This window comes from Caloenas nicobarica, chromosome Z (genome assembly GCF_036013445.1).
Source record: "Caloenas nicobarica isolate bCalNic1 chromosome Z, bCalNic1.hap1, whole genome shotgun sequence".
NCBI classification, from domain to species: domain Eukaryota; kingdom Metazoa; phylum Chordata; class Aves; order Columbiformes; family Columbidae; genus Caloenas; species Caloenas nicobarica.
Window position 1 is genome coordinate 29680708 of NC_088284.1, and position 19839 is coordinate 29700546.

Below are 19839 nucleotides of genomic sequence, written 5' to 3' on the forward strand. Positions count from 1 at the left end.
CAGGAGGACTGGGGCTGCTGCTGGGACACTGGAGCGCAGCCCTGGCATTGTCCCTGCTTGGGGACAGCAGGAACCCTCTCAGCAGGGACAGGGAGGCCACGCCAGCCCGCTGACGGTGGAGGCCTTTGCTCTCACAAGTCCCCTGCTGATGCCAGGACCAAGAGTGCCAGCAAACGGGGAGCTCGTTACCTCGGCAATGTGAGTGGCACTGGGCGAAGTGCGCAAGGAGGTGGTCTCGGCTTCCCAGTCCCTTTCGAGCTGTGTATCCTCCTCTGTCAATGTCGCACCTAAAGAGCGGGGCAAATGCAGAGGAGTCGGTAAGACACGGCAGCTTCCCCAATACTGGAAAGAGCTTTGAACTTGGAATGGCCGAGGAGGGAGGTTATGACCTGCAATCAGGGGAGGAGGTGGTGGAGAGCGGTGCCACGGAGAGGCTGACCCGCCTCCAGTGTGCGTGTGGGAATGCTCCTGGCCCTGGAAAGTCCAAGGCCCTAGAGCTCTGCATGCAGTGCCACAGTTCAGTTCCCCATGGCTTGAATAGAGGTGACGTGGGGGACGGCTCGCATGGCTGGAGTGCTGCGGGGCAGAGATACATCTCTCTTTGGGAGAGATGGGAAGATGCGGCGTGGGGCTGCCTCCCGTGCTCTTGAGGAGCAGCTCAGCTCCACGGGACCATCAGCAGCGTGAGGGTGAGGAGCAGAGGAGGCGCAGTGCTGGTGACATGGTGGTGCCTCCAGCAAGCAGCAGGACTGGGTGATGTTGGCGTGCAGGGGTATCCATCCCACCACAGCTTCTCTTACAGCGTTGCTGGTACTTGAATTGGAAGAGGAGACAAAGAGCGTCCAAAGCCAAGCGGCTGGTGTCCTCTTCCTTGAATGATAGGAGCAGCAGGAGATGTCCCAGCAGCTGTCCAAGGATTGGCATCTGCATCTCCGCACAGGAGGCGTGTCTGTCCTCATTGGGATCAGCCTGGGCAAGGGAGGAAGAAGAGCAGAGGGCTTGAGGGCAGCTGGGGCCAAAGCCCTGAAGCCAAGTGTGTGCCCAGGGCTGGATCCAGGCAGGTCAGAGCTTTGCAGGGCCCTGCAGAACCCGTCTCGCAGAACAGCCCCACGCAGGGAGAGCTGCCAGACCTGGGCTCCCCGTGGGCTCCTTGGGCAGCCCTGGCCGACACAGGACTGGGGCAGAGATGGCTCCTGGCAGAGCGGAGTATGCCTGGTCCTTACCTTCAGTGAGGAATAGTTGGCTAGCAAGAAGCTGAGCACCCTCATCCTGCCCACAGCCCTCTCCCGCACAGATGCCCTCTCAGAGGTGGTGAAGGTCAAGAGCATCTGGGGAGAGAGAAGCTGCTGCTGAGCCCTGGGAGCAGCCAGCGCTCCAGCACAAGCAGCACTGCTCAAGTCCTGGGCGGGACTCTCCCAGGCCATTAAGGCTTCCTCTGGTCTGGAGCAAAGCCTGCACTGGTTTCCTGCCCCGGGGTCCCTGGCAGGCTTGCGACAAATGCCCCAGGCCAGCCCTCTAGCCAGGCAGGAAGGCAGATGCCACCCTGTGCGGCCACTGTGCTGCGGAAGAGCCTGCTGGGCAGCCCCTGCTTCCCCCAGGGAGGTGGGCACCACCCTGCAGTGCTCTCTCTGCATGGCGCGGGGTGGGACTGCCCTCTCAGCAGTGGACACCCCGTCCCCCAGGGTGAGGAACAGCCCTTGTGAAGCCCACCCTTTGCACATGCCAGACCTGGAAGATACTCTGCATCTTCTCGCTGACTCCGTTGGCAGGAGAGTTGAGCACCAGTGCAACTAGCATGGTGTCCATGGCTTTCATGGTCTGCAAGGAAGACAACAAGTTGTGGCCGTGTTTCCTGCCATCCCTCTCACCCCCAGGACACTGAGCTGAGCTCCCAGCACCAAGGGAGGACTCGTTGGCTGCTTTGCTGCGCCTGGGAGAGGCCCAGGGGCAAACAATGTGCTGTGGGCAGAGCAGCCTGCGGCACTGGACGTGGCCAGGCCCACAGGAATGGGACGACGGGACGAGAGTGGGAAAGTAAAGCCAAGACCGTGGCCTGCCTTGCATCTCTGGTCATAGCGCAGGACAGGGTGAGCAGGGAGCAGCCCAGAGGGCCCGGGGCTCGTGGAGCTCACCCAGCACTTACCGCGAAGTACAGGAAAGGTTTCAAGTCCCGGATTTCCTCTTTTGGAGGAAGCAAGAAGATGCTGGAGAAGCACGCTTGGAGGAGGCCTATCTCTTTGCCCTCCAGCACCGCCTCCACGGAGCTGCAAAGAGAGTGGGGCCAGTGGGACACTGGTGCGGGGAGCAGTGCCTGGAGGCCTCGTGCAGGTGGACGCGGGGCTCTGGGGCAGGAGTCCCAAGGAGGGTTGGGCAGGTACCTCATTTCGGTCACGGCAAACATGGCGCTCCGCCACACCGCTGTGCACCGTTGGTCCCTGGGCTCTTCTTCCAGCAGCACCTGCAGAGCACAGCCAGGATGGGACCTGGCAGCTGCCAGCACCCAGTGCCACCAGCCCCTTGCCCTGCCCAACGCTGTCCTCACAGGGTGCCAGTGCTGGGGGCCTTGTCCCCTTCCCCGCAGCCACCGAGTATCCCCTCACCTTGATATTCTCTGCCAGTTTGTATCTCTGGCAGAAGAGATCTAGGCCCTGGGACAAGCCGTTGTACGTTGCGGCCCTGAAGAGCATAGCGATGCTTTTAAGGAACTCCAGCTTCTGTTCCTCATCCTGGCAGCCAGGGGACAGAGAGACAAACAGGGAGCATGAGATGGGGACACACGGTCAGTGGCACCGCAGCGCTGGGGGTGCAGTGCCGGTTGCAGCCCTGGGAGAAGCAGCTGTGCCCAGCCAGCGCCCTCCAGCAGCCCCACAGCAGAGCCCCTGTCAGCAGATGCCAGCTCAGCCGCCTTCCAAATGGCTGCGGTTACCTTTTCAGGGCTGCTGACAAAGGCCCTGATGACATCCACGTGTTCTGGTTCCAAGCGGTACACTGGTAACCAGCTGGCATCTAAGAAAGGAGGAGAGCAGGGAGGGCTGCAGAGAGGGTGCGCGGGCAGGAGGGAGCAGAGGAAGGAGCTCTGCCTCCCTTCCAGCCCCATGCCCGCTGCCATGGCACAGTCTTCTCCTGCGTGTCAGTGCCCCTGCCAGCGTGTGGGGAAACGGGATCCTGGCATTGAGCAGGGAGCGCTCGCTGGCCACCGCGCTGCCCAGACAATCAGGGCCCCTCACTCACCCATCTCCAGTTGCTGGGCCAGGCACAACTCCTGGGGCTCCACTGGAGAGCTGCTCTCCTGGAGAGCCCTGTCCTCCTCCAGGGCCACCTTGGTGGTGCTGACTTGTTGCTTCGCCATCTTTTGGGTTTGAGGAAAGTGGTTGGGCTGGTGAAGGGGGAAGCTTTGGTGAAAGGCCACGAGTCTGCCGGGGGCAGAGGGAAAAGACGTGGGTTGTGCTCGAGGAGTCCTCGCCACGAGTCTGCCAGGGGCAGCGGGGAAAGACGTGGGTTGTGCTCGAGGAGTCCTCGCCACGAGTCTGCCGGGGCAGAGGGGAGTCTGCCGGGGGCAGCTAGAGATAAGATATGGTTGGACTCGATGGTCTCAAGGGTCGCTTCCAACCAAAAGGATTCTCTGATACTCCGATTCTCTGAAAGACGTGGGCTGCGCTCGGGGGCTACTCGCCGTCTCCGTGCTCGCGCCCTGTCCCGTCACCGTCCTGCCGGACAGTGTGGGCTGGGGCCCACAGCTGCGCTGAGCACACGCAGTGCAGTGGGTGTCACCAAGTGAGGTCACAACGGGCCCCACTGTGAGCCTGCACCTGGGCAGGGAGGGGCAGGGTGTCCCATTGGGATGCACAGGCCAGCTCAGCCCTGGGCACCTGGGTGCTCTCGGGGTGTCTCCAGGCCCCCCTTTGCCCTCATGTCCCCCCGGGACCTCCCTGTTGCCCTCTGCTGTGTCCCAGGGTTTCGTGTTCAGCTGGCTGGCTGATCAGAACAGCAGCGAAGCTGCTCCTTCAGTGGCTTTGTAGAGATTTCTAGGGATTTCCAAGGGTGGGTAGCACAGAGGATGGACTTTGTTTAAGGTGTCTGCTGTCTCATTGCTTACAGAAGCTCTCAGTGGCTTGAGGATAAACTAACCACGTAACCACATGACAAAGTGTTGGAGCTGGCAGAGCACAAAAGCAGAAATCCAGGTGGCAGGGGTGAAAAAGGTGGAAAGGCTGAGGTACTAAATGCCTTCTTCACCTGAGATCTTTAATAGTCAGAAGAGTTGTGCTCCAGGTACCCATCCCCCTGAGCCAGAAGACAGGCATGGGGAGCAGTATGAAGGCCCAACAATCCAAGGGGAAATGATCAGCGACCTGCTATATCACTTGGGCACCTACAAGTCTATGGGGCCAGATGGGATACACCCAAGGGTGCTGAGGGAGCTGGCAAAGGTCATCACTGAGCCACTTTCCATTATCTATCTGCAATGCTGCCCAACTGAGGAGGTTGCAGTTGACTGGAAGTTGGCTAAGGTGATGCTCATCTACAAGACGGGCCGGAAAGAGGATCTGGGGACCTATAGACCTATCCGTCTGGCCTTGGTGCTGGGCAAGGTCATGGGGCAGATGATCTTGGGTAACATCACTCGCCACAAGAGAACCATATGATCAGACCCAGTCAACATGGATTTATGAAATGTAGGTCCTGTTTGACTAACCTGATCTCTACGACAAGATGACCCAAGTAGCAGATGAGGGAAAGGCTGTGGAGGTTGTGTACTTAGACTTCAGTAAGGCCTTGGGCACCGTATCTCACAGCATTCTCCTGGAGAAGCTGCAGCTCGTGGCCTGGACGGGTGGACTCTGCGACGGATATAGAACTGGCTGGGTGGCCAGGCCCAAAGAGTTGTGGTGAACGGAGCCAAATGCAGTTGGTGGCTGGTCAGGAGTGGCGTTCGCCAGGGCTCAGTACTTGGCTCACAACAAGCCCATGAATGCTCCAGGCTCAGGGAAGAGTGGCAGGACAGGAAAAGGACCTGGGGGTGTTGGTCACAGTGGCTGAACATGAGGCAGCGTGTGCCCAGGCAGCCAAAAAGGCCACCTGCATCCTGGCTTGTATCAGGAATAGTGTGGCCAGCAGGACCAGAGAAGCGATCGTGCCACTGTACTGGGCACTGGTGAGGCCTCACCTTGAATGCTGTGTTCAGTTTTGGGCCCCTCATCATCAGAAGGACATTGAGGGACTAGAGAGAGTGCAGAGGAGGCAACAAAGCTGCTGAGGGGCTGGAGCACAAGTGTGATGGGAGCGGTTGAGGGAGCTGGGGCTGTTCAGCCTGGAGAACAGGAGGCTCAGGGGAGGCTCAGGGGGCACCTTATTGCTGTTTGCAACGGCCTGAAAGGAGGTTGAAGCATGGAGGGTGTTGGTCTCTTCTCCCAAGTAGCAAGTGATAGGACAAGAGGAAATGGCCTCAAGTTGCGCCAGGGGAGGTTTAGATTGACTGTTAGGAAAAAATTCTTCCTGGAAAGTGTGTTAAAGGCAAGAAGAACACCTGAAGAGCATGGGTTGGTCATGCCAATGTGGAATAGATTGTTTTTTCTTGTTTGTTTTGGGGCTGCAGAAGAAGGAACGCGTGCATTTCAGTGTTGGGGCATGGATCCAAACTGAGGATTCAAGCAAGTTTGGGACTGGGACAGCTTAGGTGATTGAGGACCATTGCCAGGTCTATGAAAGAAGCTGGATGGGTTTCTGGGAGCTCACAGGCATTGCCAAATCCTCAGGAAACCACAGCTTTGTAGTTAAAGCAACAGCACTTGGCACCAAACCCAATCCCAAAACGCGAATACCCTCGAAGCGACCACAGGCAGAGCCTTGAGAAACATTTGAGAGAAAGGGTCTCCTTTGCCAGGCCATGGGGGTCAGGGCTTGGCTATTCTGATGATAAACAAACACAAACGGCTGACATGGCATCAGAACCACCTCCACAACGCCTTTACCACCTGTGACCAGTGTCTCCAGGCTTTTGCTTCGCCAGCCTCCAGGGACACGGACTGGTTGTTTCCTTCAGAGCTGTGTCAGGGATGGCCTTTTGTGGGATCCCAAACACCTTCAGAAACTTGCGTTTGTTTCTGCCTTTCACTTTGCTGGAGGTTTGTTCATTGTTCCAATATCTGCAGTTTAGGAACATGGCAGCAGAGGGCTCATTAACATCCAAAATGCCCTTGCAAGCCAAGGCTCTCTGCAGCATTTTCCTAAAGGCTTCAAGTCTGGTGTGGATGATTAGGGAGATTTCAGGAATAGCCAAACAGAGAGCATTTCAATAATAAACAGCAATAAAGCAGTATTTCTTCTACTTCCTTCCCACCTCTCCCTCCTCCGCATTTCCAGAAGAGGTGGTATCAGCAACCTTCAGTACTTTTGGATCTGGAGCATCTCCTGATGAAGGCACAATATGTCAGAGCATTGGGTGCCTGAAGCACCAGTTGAGTGAGGAGACAGGCCAGGACACCTCAAGAGGAGTCACGCTCCTCTGGACCAAGAGGTGGGTGTTCCTGGGAATCTCAGGTGCCACAGCACAGCGACACTTGTGTTCAGGGAGCTGGTCAAATGACCCATCTCCTTTTCTGTAATGTTGTCTGAGTGTGCTCAGGTAACCCCTGACCTGAACCCCATCCACTCGTGGGTGTTCTCCAGACTCCTGCCTTCAGGAACAGTGTCCCAGGAGACCTTGCTGGTGAAGATGGAGGCAAAGGAGCCATAAAGTACCTCAGTCCTGTCTGCTTCTAATCTTATAAAGTGCAGCAGCAGGCCCGCGTTCGCCCTATCTAGTCTTTTACTGTAAGGAAGTAATGTCAGCTCATCTTGCTGCCCCCACCCTCCCCTGCACATATGAAATCCAGAGGAGCTTTGGCATCATCCTTACATCTTTTTATGGTTTTAGAAGTTTCTTTCTTCAATTAGCCAATTTACAGCATCGATGTTGGTTCAGCTGAATATTTACTCAAGATCTCAGGGGCTTTTTTTTTTTTAAAAAAAAAACTCCACACTTTCTGATCAGCCTTGCACCAGACTGACAAATAAACAAATCTTCCCCATGCAACAAAGTTTGCCTAATAGTAAAGAAGGAGAAGATTATTTTGTGCTACTTTTCAATTGATACAGAGACACAAGAGAGAACAAGGAAAGCCCAATGGTTGTCGTGCCTGTGAAGGCTGATATTTACATCCCTGTCCTCCAGTCAGAGCTCAAATTGGCTGGGAAAGAATGCCTTTTAAAAACACTGTCATCACAAAGCAGGAGAGTGTACTGTTAGTTCATAGGTTAATAAATAGTTAATAAATGAAATCTCATTAAATTTCATTGGAAGCCCATTTTTTATTATAGTAAAGGAGGCTGAAGTTTCACCTTGATAATTACGCTCCCTACATTTGGCAGAAACAAAAAGATTCATTTAATAGCAGAGGTAGCTTTGATTTAAACAAAGAAATTGTCTGAACAGGATTAGATTACACTGTTAGGCGGGCATTCGTTATGTGCAGCGCTGGGGTCGCACTGGCGATTCTCCACCGTAAGTGCTCGCCACGACAGAACGCTCTCCTGTAGCTGGTATTTACAAAAGCGCTGCATACTCATTATAGTTCTTAGAAACTATTAACATTCAATACACCTATTCTAAGAAATGATTACAGAAACATGAGGTTAATTATTTCACGGTCTTTGCTGCTATCTGGTGTCATTGTACGAGCATTGCAAGCCTTGAATTCTATTTCTCTATTCTATAGCTTACTTTCGAGACATCTGTTAGTGTGCAGCTTCAGATTCAACCTGTGCATATGTCATGGAGGCACCCCAAAATAAGTTTAGGCGGACAACAAGGTCCAAAACAAACTTTATTGGGCTTTGGGTTCTTTGATATCGGCTGGTTTTATAAGACACCAGTCCGGTCAGTGATATGTGGGAAAGGTTTATCCCACAGGGGTAAAAAGATGCTGGGACAGGAATTAGCAGGGCTCATTTGCAGGGCTTTAAACTAGATTCGAAGGGGGATGAGGTTGTAGCTGGGCTTGCATCAGTGGGGCAGCATGCTGGAATACATAAAGACCGGGAGGCCCCTCAGGCCCGTAGGGTGAAATCGGTTTACTCGGCTCGCTCCCTGAAGTGCCTGTACACCAATGTGTTTATGATCTGGTGGTATTAACAGAGACATGGTGGGACAGCTCACATGGCTGGAATGTGGTCATGGATGGCTATGCCCTTTTCAGGAAAGACAGGCCGGCCAAGCGTGGTGGTGGAGTTGCTCTTTACGTGAGAGAGCAACTACAATGTATAGAGTACTGTCCAGGTGCGGTTGAGGAGCGAGTTGAGAGTCTGTGGGTGAGAATTAAGGGCCAGGCTGGCAGGGGTGACACTGTTGTGGGAGTCTATTACAGGCCACCAGATCAGAGTGAGGAAGTTGATGAGGCCTTCTACAGGCAGCTGAGCGTGGCCTCACAGTCACAGGCTCTGGTTGTTATGGGGGATTTTAACTACCCTGATGTTTGCTGGAAGGACTACTCAGCCAGCCAGCCTCAGTCTAGGAGGTTCCTCCAGTGCATTGACGATAACTTTCTGATGCAAATGGTGGAGGAGCCGACTAGGAGACGTGCGCTGCTGGATCTCGTCCTCGCTAACAAGGAGGGGCTGGTTGAAGCAGTAAAGGTGGGGGGCTGCCTTGGTTGCAGTGACCATGAGATGGTGGAGTTCAGAATCTCCTGTGGTGGGAGCAGAATACCGAGCAGAATTGTAACCCTGGACTTCAGCAGGGCCGACTTTGGCCTTTTCAAACAATTGCTGGAGGAAATCCCGTGGGCAAGGCTGCTTGAAGGTAAAGGGGCCCAAGATAGTTGGTTAACATTCAGGGACTGCTTCTACCAAGCTCAAGATCAGTGCATCCCGACGCGCAGGAAGTCAAGGAGGGGAGCCAGGAGACCTGTGTGGTTAAACAGGGAACTGCTGGGCAAACTCAAGTGGAAGAGGAGGGTTTACAAATCATAGAAGGAGGGGCTGGCCACTTGGGAAGAATATAAGGCTGTTGTCAGAGGATGTAGGGAGGCAACTAGGAAAGCTAAGGCCTCCTTAGAGTTAAACCTGGCGAGAGGGGTCAAGGACAACAGGAAGAGCTTCTTCAAATACATGGCAGATAAAACTAACACCAGAGGCAATGTAGGCCCACTGATGAACGGGGTGGGTGCCCTGGTGCCAGAAGATACAGAGAAGGCAGAATTACTGAATGCCTTCTTTGTCTCTGTCTACTCTGCCGGAGGCTGTCCTGAGGAGCCCCGTACCCCTGAGGCCCCAGAGGAAGGCAGGGCAATGGAGGAGTTTGCCTCAGTTAATGAGGACTGGGTTAGGGACCAGTTAAGCAATCTGGACATCCATAAATCCATGGGTCCAGATGGGATGCACCCGCGGGTGCTGAGGGAGCTGGCTGAAGTCATTGCTGGACCGCTCTCCATCATCTTTGCCAAGTCTTGGGAAACGGGAGAGGTGCCTGAGGACTGGAGGAAAGCAAATGTCACTCTGGTCTTCAAAAAGGGCAAGAAGGAGGACCCGGGCAACTATAGACCGGTCAGCCTCACCTCCATCCCTGGGAAAGTGATGGAACACCTTATCCTTGGTGCCATCTTAAGACATATCAAGGAGAAGAGGGTCATCAGGGACAGTCAACATGGCTTCACCAAGGGGAAGTCGTGTTTGATCAACCTCATAGCCTTTTATGAAGACGTAACAAGGTGGATTGACGATGGCAGAGCAGTGGATGTGGTCTACCTTGACTTCAGCAAAGCATTTGACACCGTCTCCCACAGCATCCTCACGGCAAAACTGAGGAAGTGTGGACTGGATGATCGGGTAGTGAGGTGGACTGCAAACTGGCTGAAGGAGAGAAGCCAGAGGGTCGTGATCAATGGGGCAGAGTCTGGTTGGAGGCCTGTATCTAGTGGAGTGCCTCAAGGGTCAGTTCTGGGACCAATACTGTTCAATATATTCATCAATGACTTGGATGAGGGAATTGAGTGTACTATCAGCAAGTTTGCTGATGACACCAAGCTGGGAGGAGTGGCTGACACGCCAGAGGGCTGTGCTGCCATCCAGCGAGATCTGGACAGGCTAGAGAGTTGGGCGGGGAAAAATTTAATGAAATATAACAAGGGGAAATGTAGAGTCTTGCATCTGGGCAGGAACAACCCCAGGTTCCAGTACAGGTTGGGGAATGACCTATTAGAGAGCAGTGTAGGGGAAAGGGACCTGGGGCTCCTGGTGGACAGCAGGATGACCATGAGCCAGCACTGTGCCCTTGTGGCCAGGAAGGCCAATGGCATCCTGGGGTGGATTAGAAGGGGGGTGGTTAGTAGGTCGAGAGAGGTTCTCCTTCCCCTCTACTCTGCCCTGGTGAGACCTCATCTGGAATATTGTGTCCAGTTCTGGGCCCCTCAGTTCAAGAAGGACAGGGAACTGCTGGAGAGAGTCCAGCGCAGGGCCACAAAGATGATGAAGGGAGTGGAGCATCTCCCTTATGAGGAAAGGCTGAGGGAGCTGGGTCTCTTTAGCTTGGAGAAGAGGAGACTGAGGGGTGACCTCATCAATGTTTATAAATATATAAAGGGTGGGTGTCACGAGGATGGAGCCAGGCTCTTCTCGGTGACAACCAACAGTAAGACAAGGGGTAATGGGTTCAAGCTGGAACACAAGAGGTTCCACTTAAATTTGAGAAGAAACTTCTTCTCAGTGAGGGTGACAGAACACTGGAACAGGCTGCCCAGGGAGGTTGTGGATTCTCCTTCTCTGGAGACATTCAAAACCCGCCTGGACGCCTTCCTGTGTAACCTCACCTAGGTGTTCCTGCTCTGGCAGGGGGATTGGACTAGATGATCTTTCGAGGTCCCTTCCAATCCCTAACATTCTGTGATTCTGTGATTCTGTGATTCTGGCTGGAAAAGTACCGCCGATAAACCGATGGGAAACGGGGTTTATACAGTTAGTTAGCACTCCCATAACGTAAGATACAGGTTCGGATATTAGGTTAGGAGATTATTTGGGGTGCAGCGAAATAAGAACAGCGAGGACCCACAGTGTGCATATACGCACTCACAAGATAATACTCAATAGTACCTGATCACCTCCCGTAAGTGATACACGCCAGAGATATTCAGTTTCCGTTTCCCCTGGCTTGCATGAAAATTTAGCTTGCAAGTCGCCGAGCTCAGGTCCTGTCCACGGGGTGCTATGAACGGCAGTTCGAGGATTTCCACCCCGTGGCCTTGTATGTGTCAGTTTTAATGAGAGGACATACATTCTTTGTCTCCATCTCCTCTTCATCAACACTATTTTCAGAATCTCCCCAGGAACCTCCATCCCAGGAACCTCCGTCCCAGTCCTCAGGATCTCTAATCAATTTCCAGGTTTGGGGGACACTATGGGGGGGACCTTGCTCCACTTGTCGTGAGCTCAAGCTTTTGTTCTAACAAACGTATTCACTCTTTCAGTTGATCTATTTCCAGCTCCTTTTCATAATCACACCCCTTTGACTGTTCGCAAGGTTCGGGCTGCCTTTGGGCTTGCTTCAAACAAGCGTACAGAGCAGCGCCAAAGGCAGCACAGATGATAGCGCCAACAGCAACACAGGCGGCAGCACACGCAGCTACCGTCACTCCCGGACCACACCAACTCGCTTCCGTCTGGGTGCAAGTTGTCGCGGAAGGATTATCGCAGCTGTAATCCCGAAATAATTTCTCCATTTCTGATACCCTGCTCGCTGCACCAATTAAAATGTCAGGGAGGCACCCCCAAATAAGTTTAGGCAGACAACAAGGTCCAAACCAAAAGTTTATTCTGGCCAGAAAAGCACCACTGATAAACCAATTAGAAACGGGGTTTATACAACTAGCTAGCACTCCGTTGACATAAGATATAGGTTCAGGTATCAGGTTAGGAGATTATTTGGGATGCAGCGAAAATAAGAATAATGAGGATCCCCAGCGTGCATACACGCACTCACAAACCAACAAAACCGGAGCCCTCTCTGCCCCGTTTGCCCACAAAAGAGAAACACTAGCCTATTGCGGCCAGGACTTCACACTTGTCTGTCTCAGATGAGGAATTTACACTCGTCTGTCCCAGGCGAGGACTTTACACCTGCCTATCTCAGGCAAGGAATTATTAAAGCATATATTCAGTAATTTATCGCTCACCTAAGTGAGGAGGTGAGGCGCTCCCAATCCAGGGGAGTTACCTTAGACGGCTTCTCGGTCTAAGGGGAGGGACTCTGGCAGTATGGCAGTCTCGTAGCTCTGAGAAGACCACACAAAGGGCATCTCCCGTGGGAACCCCATTTATAGTCTACTTAGATCTGACTGGGCATTCCAGAAGCTTCTCGGCTTCTCTACACCCCACCCCCCGAGTGTGGGCCTTCGAGAAGCTTCTCGGCTTCTCTGGGCTGTGGCCAGGCTTGGCCCCTCCTCTGCTAATGACCCTGCCCACCGACTCCGGGTCTCCACAAAGAGCCATTAGCTGCCCCATTGGAGGCCCCAGTTCTGAGAGAGGGGACGGGCAGCTACCAGTGCAGCTGCCACACCAGTGCTCAGGGCGTGGGGAGGGAAAGTGCAACTGCCACAGCTACGGTAGCATATCCCACTTCTGGTAGCAGAGTGCAAGGGCTTAAGGCAGCCCTGCCAAGTTGTAGGTTTGCGATATGGTAACAGACACCAGACCAACAGCTTCAGGGTTAAAGCATTTATCTCCAAATAACAGTGCAGGAAAAAAGACGGATCAATAGTATAATCATCTGCATTGTTGCAATAGCAAGTCAAGTAATTCATCAAGACTGGGCTAGACCAGGCATCTGACAATGGCCGGCAGGCAGGCAGCAGGGTGGGACCTCTTCTCCAGAAAAGTGACCCAGACCAGGCAATGCCCTTGGGGAATGCACATGCCCTGGCTGGACTGTTCTTTTTACCACTGAGCCGCAGAAGCGCTGTTTGGGCTCTGCGCCCGCTCTGCGCCAGCTCTGTCCCTGGTGTACACGAGGCCCAGGAGGCCCAGGAATCCTGTACCAGGCAGCACAGCCCCACAGTCCTGTGTGAACGTGGGTCTGGAATTCTTGTGTGAGGCAATCCAAGCCTCACAACTCCATTGTATGTACCATCACCAGACAGGCCATATTAGGCGATAGCAGCCATACAAGGAGCCAGCTAGTCTTGCAAAGGCAAATTTGACTGTCTACGTATGGAAGTCACTACGCAGAATGCAAGCGTGAACACACAGGGTACTCTGAACTGTGTGAATACTCTCAGCAGACACAAAAAAAAACAAAGTAGAGGCTCAGAAAAAGCTCTCAGTTTAATCTAAGAATGACCACAAACGTAGTGCTGACAGCGAGCAGACTGGATTTATAGCAGCCTTATAGTACAGTAAGTTAACGACTAAGGGGAAGTGAAATAAAACAGAACAGTAGTATAGCAGAAGAAATAAATTGAAAGAAGAGGTATAGAAACACAGGAAGCAAGGAGTGTGTACTGATTGATACGTCAAGGCCAGAGGGATTGATACAGGATTGATACACCAATGACAGGGGGGTAACTTGTGATAGATCAAAAAAATGCTTTTGTGGTAGCAACTTTGGTGGGAATGCAAAATATATCACTTATGTAATGCATAACTCAGAAAATCAGTAAGGCTTGAGCAAGCATCCTAGCAAGTATAAATACAAGCCTGAATTTGTAATAAATGTCTCTCATTGCACCTTAAAGAGAGTCCGTGCCTCATTCGCTACAAATGGCACCTGAACAGGGACTTTCAATGCGGCTGTAAAGGAAGCCGTTGTTCCGGTAGAAAAGCCCGATCGAACCAGGACCGGGAAATGGAGCCAGGGAAACAAAGCCGGGAAACAGAACCGGGAACCAGGAAAGTGTGCACTCATCACCGAGAAAAGGTGAGCGATTGGGAACCATGGGAGGGAAGTTATCCCTTGAACGAAGACAAAGCCTAGATGTCCTTCAACGTTTATTAAGAAAGCAAAATCAGGACGTACCAGGAGTCCGATTAGTGACTTTATTAGAACGGATGGCTAATCATGTGCCGGACTTTCCTACAACTGGTACATTTCAGTTGGAGGCATGGCAGAAAGTCGGAAGAGAACTATTCGAACAGGCAGCATCTGGAGATAATGCTGCTTGTCAACATTTATCTACTTGGGGGAAAAGAATGATTACTTTAAAAGCAGCTCCAAAGGAAGTAGCTGTGCAGGTCGCAACTAACTGTGAACCTTCTGCCCCTCCCTTGCCAGGGAAGGAGGGGGATCCTGTAACTGTATTGGGCAAAAATGCACTAACCTTGGATGCAGTAGTGGAGAAAGCACTGGCTGATAACGAAGCCCCGGCTTGTCCACTACCGCGAACGCTTTTGACAAAAGATGGTTTGTGAGAGTCGCCCAACAACCCCCTCGATCCTGGCCCAGTGGACTTGGAGCGAGAGCCTGATTTATTCCCCCCGGATGTTACTTTGCAGCCGAAAGTGCACATTAATTCAACCATGGGGGATAAATGCAGAGAAGAGGCTTTGAAAGCAGGAGACAGGAAAGTGGTTACGGCATGCCCTGTGATCTATCATGAATGGCAAACTCCAGGCTTTCAACAGCTATCGTATGATGTTGTAAAGGAATTACAGACATTAGCTAAAGAAAATGGAGTTACTTCATCATTTGTTATAAATTTTTTGGAAGCGTTAAGCTCTTCCTACGTACTTACTCGCATGACTGGCATTCTTTGTTGAAAATGATCGTATCCACTCCTCAATGCACTGTATGGCTGATTTTTGGGAGAACTGTACTGTGGAGACTAGAGATAATGCATATCAGCAAAGAGCGGTTGTTTGCAGTCATTTAGCTGGGGAAGGTGCTCATGCTTTGCCCGAGAATCAAGTTGCACATCCCAGGGACATGTATGGTGTAACAGGAAAACTAGCAATGAAAGCGGTTCAGAAGTTACTGGTGGTTGGGAGAGATGCTAGTACGTCTTTTTCAAAAATCTCGCAAGGATCACCGGAACCTTATGCACAATTTTTAGACTGCTTGCAAACTGTTTTGGAGCGGCAAATTGATAATGATGTGGCTAGTGAGTTAGTTCCTAGAACAATTGGCTTTTGAGAATGCTAATGCTGATTGGTGGCGTGTGTTACAGGGTGTTAGGAATAGGGAAAAGTGTACTATAACAGAGATGGTGAGAGCGTGTCAAAACATAGAGTCATCTGAACATTATACTGGCTCTCCAGCTGCCGCTTTAGCAGCACAGTCGTAAGTGTCGGGAACAAAACTGAGACTGAGATGTTTTCATTGTGGGGCACTGGGTCATGTAAAGAAAGATTGCACAAAGTATGCACACCAGACTTCAAAGGCTGTACCTCCGAGAGATTGTCCAATATGTGCAAAAGGCAGGCACTGGGCAAGTGAGTGTTGTTTGAGGGTAATGTAAAGGGAGCTGCCAGCCAGTCAGTGACTATAATTACTACTGCAGTAGTGCTGATTCCCACAGGAGTGTGGGGGCCTTTAGGACCTAGCGTGCATGCTTTGTTAATAGGTCGATCATCCACTACCAAGTTGGGTTTGTTTGTCTTACCTGGAGTAATTGACTCTGATTATCAAGGTGAAATCAAAATGATGGCTTGGACACCTGTGCCATTCTTCCTGGAAAGTGTGTTAAAGGCAAGAAGAACACCTGAAGAGCATGGGTTGGTCATGCCAATGTGGAATAGATTGTTTTTTCTTGTTTGTTTTGGGGCTGCAGAAGAAGGAACGCGTGCATTTCAGTGTTGGGGCACGGATCCAAACTGAGGATTCAAGCAAGTTTGGGACTGGGACAGCTTAGGTGATTGAGGACCATTGCCAGGTCTATGAAAGAAGCTGGATGGGTTTTGGGGAGCTCGCAGGCATTGCCAAATCCTCAGAAAACCACAGCTTTGTAGTTAAAGCAACAGCACTTGGCACCAAACCCAATCCCAAAATGCAAATACCCTCGAAGCGACCGCAGGCAGAGCCTTGAGAAACATTTGAGAGAAAGGGTCTCCTTTGCCAGGCCCTGGGGGTCAGGCCTTGGCCATTCTGATGATAAACAAACATGAAGGGCTGACATGGCATCAGAACCTGGCGTGTCCGCGTTGTTGCCCTTCCCCTTGGTTCCCACCCATGCACACTCAACCCGATCAGCGCCTGTGGGAACAGCAGGGTGTGCAGTTCCAGCTAGAGGGCCTTAGACAGATCATACAGAAGTGTGTTTTTTATGAGTGTAAGAAGCGATAGCCCAGGCCAGTGAGAACGATATCTCGGGTCGGAAAACGGCCCCTTGTGTGTGATGTGTGAATGTCCTTGGGCCTGGTCTGTGAATGAGTGGGAACGTAACTGAAACAAATATAACATGAGTGTGGTGTGTTTCTAATACCAATTATTGGAAAAACATCTTATGTAACATCTTAGTCCAGGCCCATACCTGGAAATCCTATACATTGTCAATGGCTAATAAAGAAGGCCTCAGACTGGCTCAGCTCTCTGCTCTGCCCGGCTCTGCGCTCCTTCCTGAACAAGATCTCTGCCTGTGTGTGCATCTTTTTCTGCGTCCCGGTGTGCGTCGTTCCTCATCGCCGCAATCGCCCTCATCAACTCCAGACAATCCAAACGCTCCCTGACATACACGGCTGCCCCACCTCCTCTCCTTCCTCGCCTGTCCCTTCTGAAGAGTTTCTAGCCATCCAATGCAGAGCTCCAGTTGTGAGAGTCGTCCCACCATGTTTCTGGGATGGCAACTATATCGTCGTTTTTTTGCCTCACAGTGGCTTCCAGCTCCTCCTGTTTGTTGCCCACGCTGCGTGCCTTTGGATAGATGCACTTTGGCCGGGTCATTGATCCCGCCACCTTTTTCTGGTGAGAAGCCCTAATTCCTTTGTGGACATCATCGAGTGCTTCCACGGTTTTGAACACATCAACAACCCTTGTGTTTCTCTTCCTGCATGGCTCTCCATCCCCAGCCTCCACTGGGATGGCAGAGCAAAGGGCCTCACCAGCGCTACCCTCAAATGCTGGCATGTGGCCCTTGGGTTTGCCTCTCCACACCTGGTTTCCTCCCCTCTCACTTCAAATCTAGTTTAAAGCCCTCTCAAGGACTCCTGCTAACTCCTGCGCAGGATCCTTTTCCCCTTTTGAGAGAGGTGCATCCCATTTGTCGCTAGCAGGCCTGGTGCCATGTAAGCCGACCCGTGATCAAAAACCCCCAAATTCTGCTGGTGACACCGGTCCTGCAGCCAGGTATTGATCTGCTGGGTCTTCCTGCATCTTTCCTCGTCGTACCCTGCAACTGTGGCGACAGAAGAGAACACGACTTGTGCTCCTGATCCCTTGACCATGCGTCCCAAGGCCCTGAAGTCTCTCTTGATTGTCTTTAGTTTTCCCTTTTCAGTTTCATCACTGCCTACCTGAAAAATCGTTAGGGGATAATAGTCTGAGGGCCTAACCAGGGCAGAGAGTTTCCTGTTTACATCTTTAACCCTGGCCCCAGGCAGGCAGCCGACACCCCAAGAACTGGGTCTAGCCTGCATATAGGGCCTTCTGTTCCCTTTAGAAGGGAGTCTCCTACAACCACAACCAGCCTCTTTTTCTTTGTGGGGGCTGTTTTGATGGAGGGTGCAGGGTGACTGATCCTCTGCAGCACCTCCAACTCAGTGGAACCGCCTCCCTCGATGCTGTTGTTTGGTTCCACTTGCAAGGCCTGTTCTTCAGTCTCAAGACCCATTTGTGTGTCTGTGTTTGGCTGTTTCTGGGCTAACTGGTGCGCAGAAATTGGCTTCGCTGGAGGTAAATGTTCAAAGAGGACCCAGAAGAGTAAAACAGAAAAAGGAAAAATTTATTCGAATAAAGGAGGAGTCCCCAGGCGTCCCTGTGGGGTCTCTCAACAGCATGGGAAGACACAGCCCCCTATTTATCCCAATCCTAGCCGCAGGAGATCCCTTCTCCTTTCCCCATTGGCTGAGACCCTTGCGGGGTCCAAGCTTTCCGATCCCCCTTTCGTAACCCCAGCAGCACCCCTTGTATGTCTGCCCACCGACACTCCTGGGAACTGATTGGTTAGAGCTCTAAGGCTGTTGCACTCCATTTTGTAAAGACATGGGAGAGCTGCTCCCATCAACTACGAAACAATCAAGAGTGTGAATCGTGACATAACATCTTTGCAAAGACGTGGTAGCCGTTCCTCACCAGTTTGGTGTTGGTGGTGGTGCTTTCAGTTGTGATGATGTTGTCATCCCTTTTCTAATTCACTGTCTGCTCTTGTGTTCAGACTACGTGGCTTTGTAAATGAAGAGCCCTGCTCTCTGTGTCTTTCAACGAAATACAGGACCTTCTGAGACTGTTTTTCTTCCTGAGCTCCTTCCTGCAAGAGCTTTTGGAGCTGCAGGGACAGTTCCTGTGATGGGAGGAGGGGAAAAGAATCCATCACGGCAGCACTGCCAGGGAGCAGCAGCGCTCGGTCTCCCAGAGCTGTTTTCTTTCCTCTCCCACACTCCTTCTCGTCCCTCATGTTGGCGCAAGTCCTGAGTGCTCTGGCAGCTTGGTCATTGTTCTGCTGCGTGGCAGTCCTGTGACAGCAGGCAGGGACAGGCAATGGGCACTTGTGTGACAGAGCTGGCCTCAGAACAGCCTTCCGTGAAGAAAGGTGATCTCCTGAGGACAGTGCTGGAAGGTTTAGGTCTTCTTCCAAAGTTTCTCTCCAGGACATGCCCAAGAACATGACGAGCAGATCACAACACCAGTATGCACCAGTACAGAGCTAAACACCCTGAGTGGAGAAGCATGAGGGCACGCAGCAGTGTCCTCTCACAGCCAGGCCTCCTGCAAGACACCTGACGGAGCAGCAGAGCAGGGTCTGGGCTGTGCCCGTGTGCACTGGACAGCCCGCGGAAGCTGCCCCAGGACAATCGTCGTGGGCTGGCCGCGCACAAGCACCGTTTCCAGCCCTGGCCTCTCAGTGCAGCTTGGAGAGGCCCTTTGTCCCTCCGCGGAAGGATGGTGAATGAGTAGGTCAGCAGGCTGTGTTTGCATGGTACAGATGAGATGCAATCATGCACATCATGTACAGGAGGTGGGATGAGATGAACCCCAGAGACCACAAATGTCATCAGCTATTCCTTGGGGTTCCCTGAAGGCCTGTGGGACAGACAGTGTCTCGAGGTCACGTCACGTTGGGAGGAAACCACCTGAATGCAGCACTGGGTTGTGCTTCCTTGGACTGAGGTCCCCGTGTCCATTCCTCGTGACGTGGGACATGTGAGATGAGTGCAGGCGGGGTGACACACTGCAAGGCTGAGGTGGCTCCCATCCTTTGGGAGTGGCAAGAGGAGGTGAGAGAGACACTGTGACTCCTGCCTGTGTGTCTAAAAGGGACAGGCTCTGCCTCTGATCATCCCTGGGTGCATAAGGAGTCCATGAGGCCAGCTCAGCTCTGGACAGCTGACAGAAGCTTGCTCTTTCCACGTGTGACTCCAGGAACAAACCCCATGGGCCCAGTGAGCTTCGTCTCCGCTGCCTTGGACAGGCCCATTGCCACAGTGCTTCTATCTGCTCCCTCAGCCTTGCCTGTGATTCTGGCTTGTGCTCTCCAAAGTGCCAGAGCACTCAGAGATGTTCTGGGGTCCTTGGAAAAGGCAGATGTCAAAGCCAGCTTCAAGAAGGGCTCTTTATTAAAATCCAGCCACTCTCTCGGGAAGAGCTGCTCCTCCACATGGCTCAGCATCAGCGGCAGCACAGGGCTCGCAGGTTCCATCTTGGCCTTGGCTGCTCCCTTGGAGAGC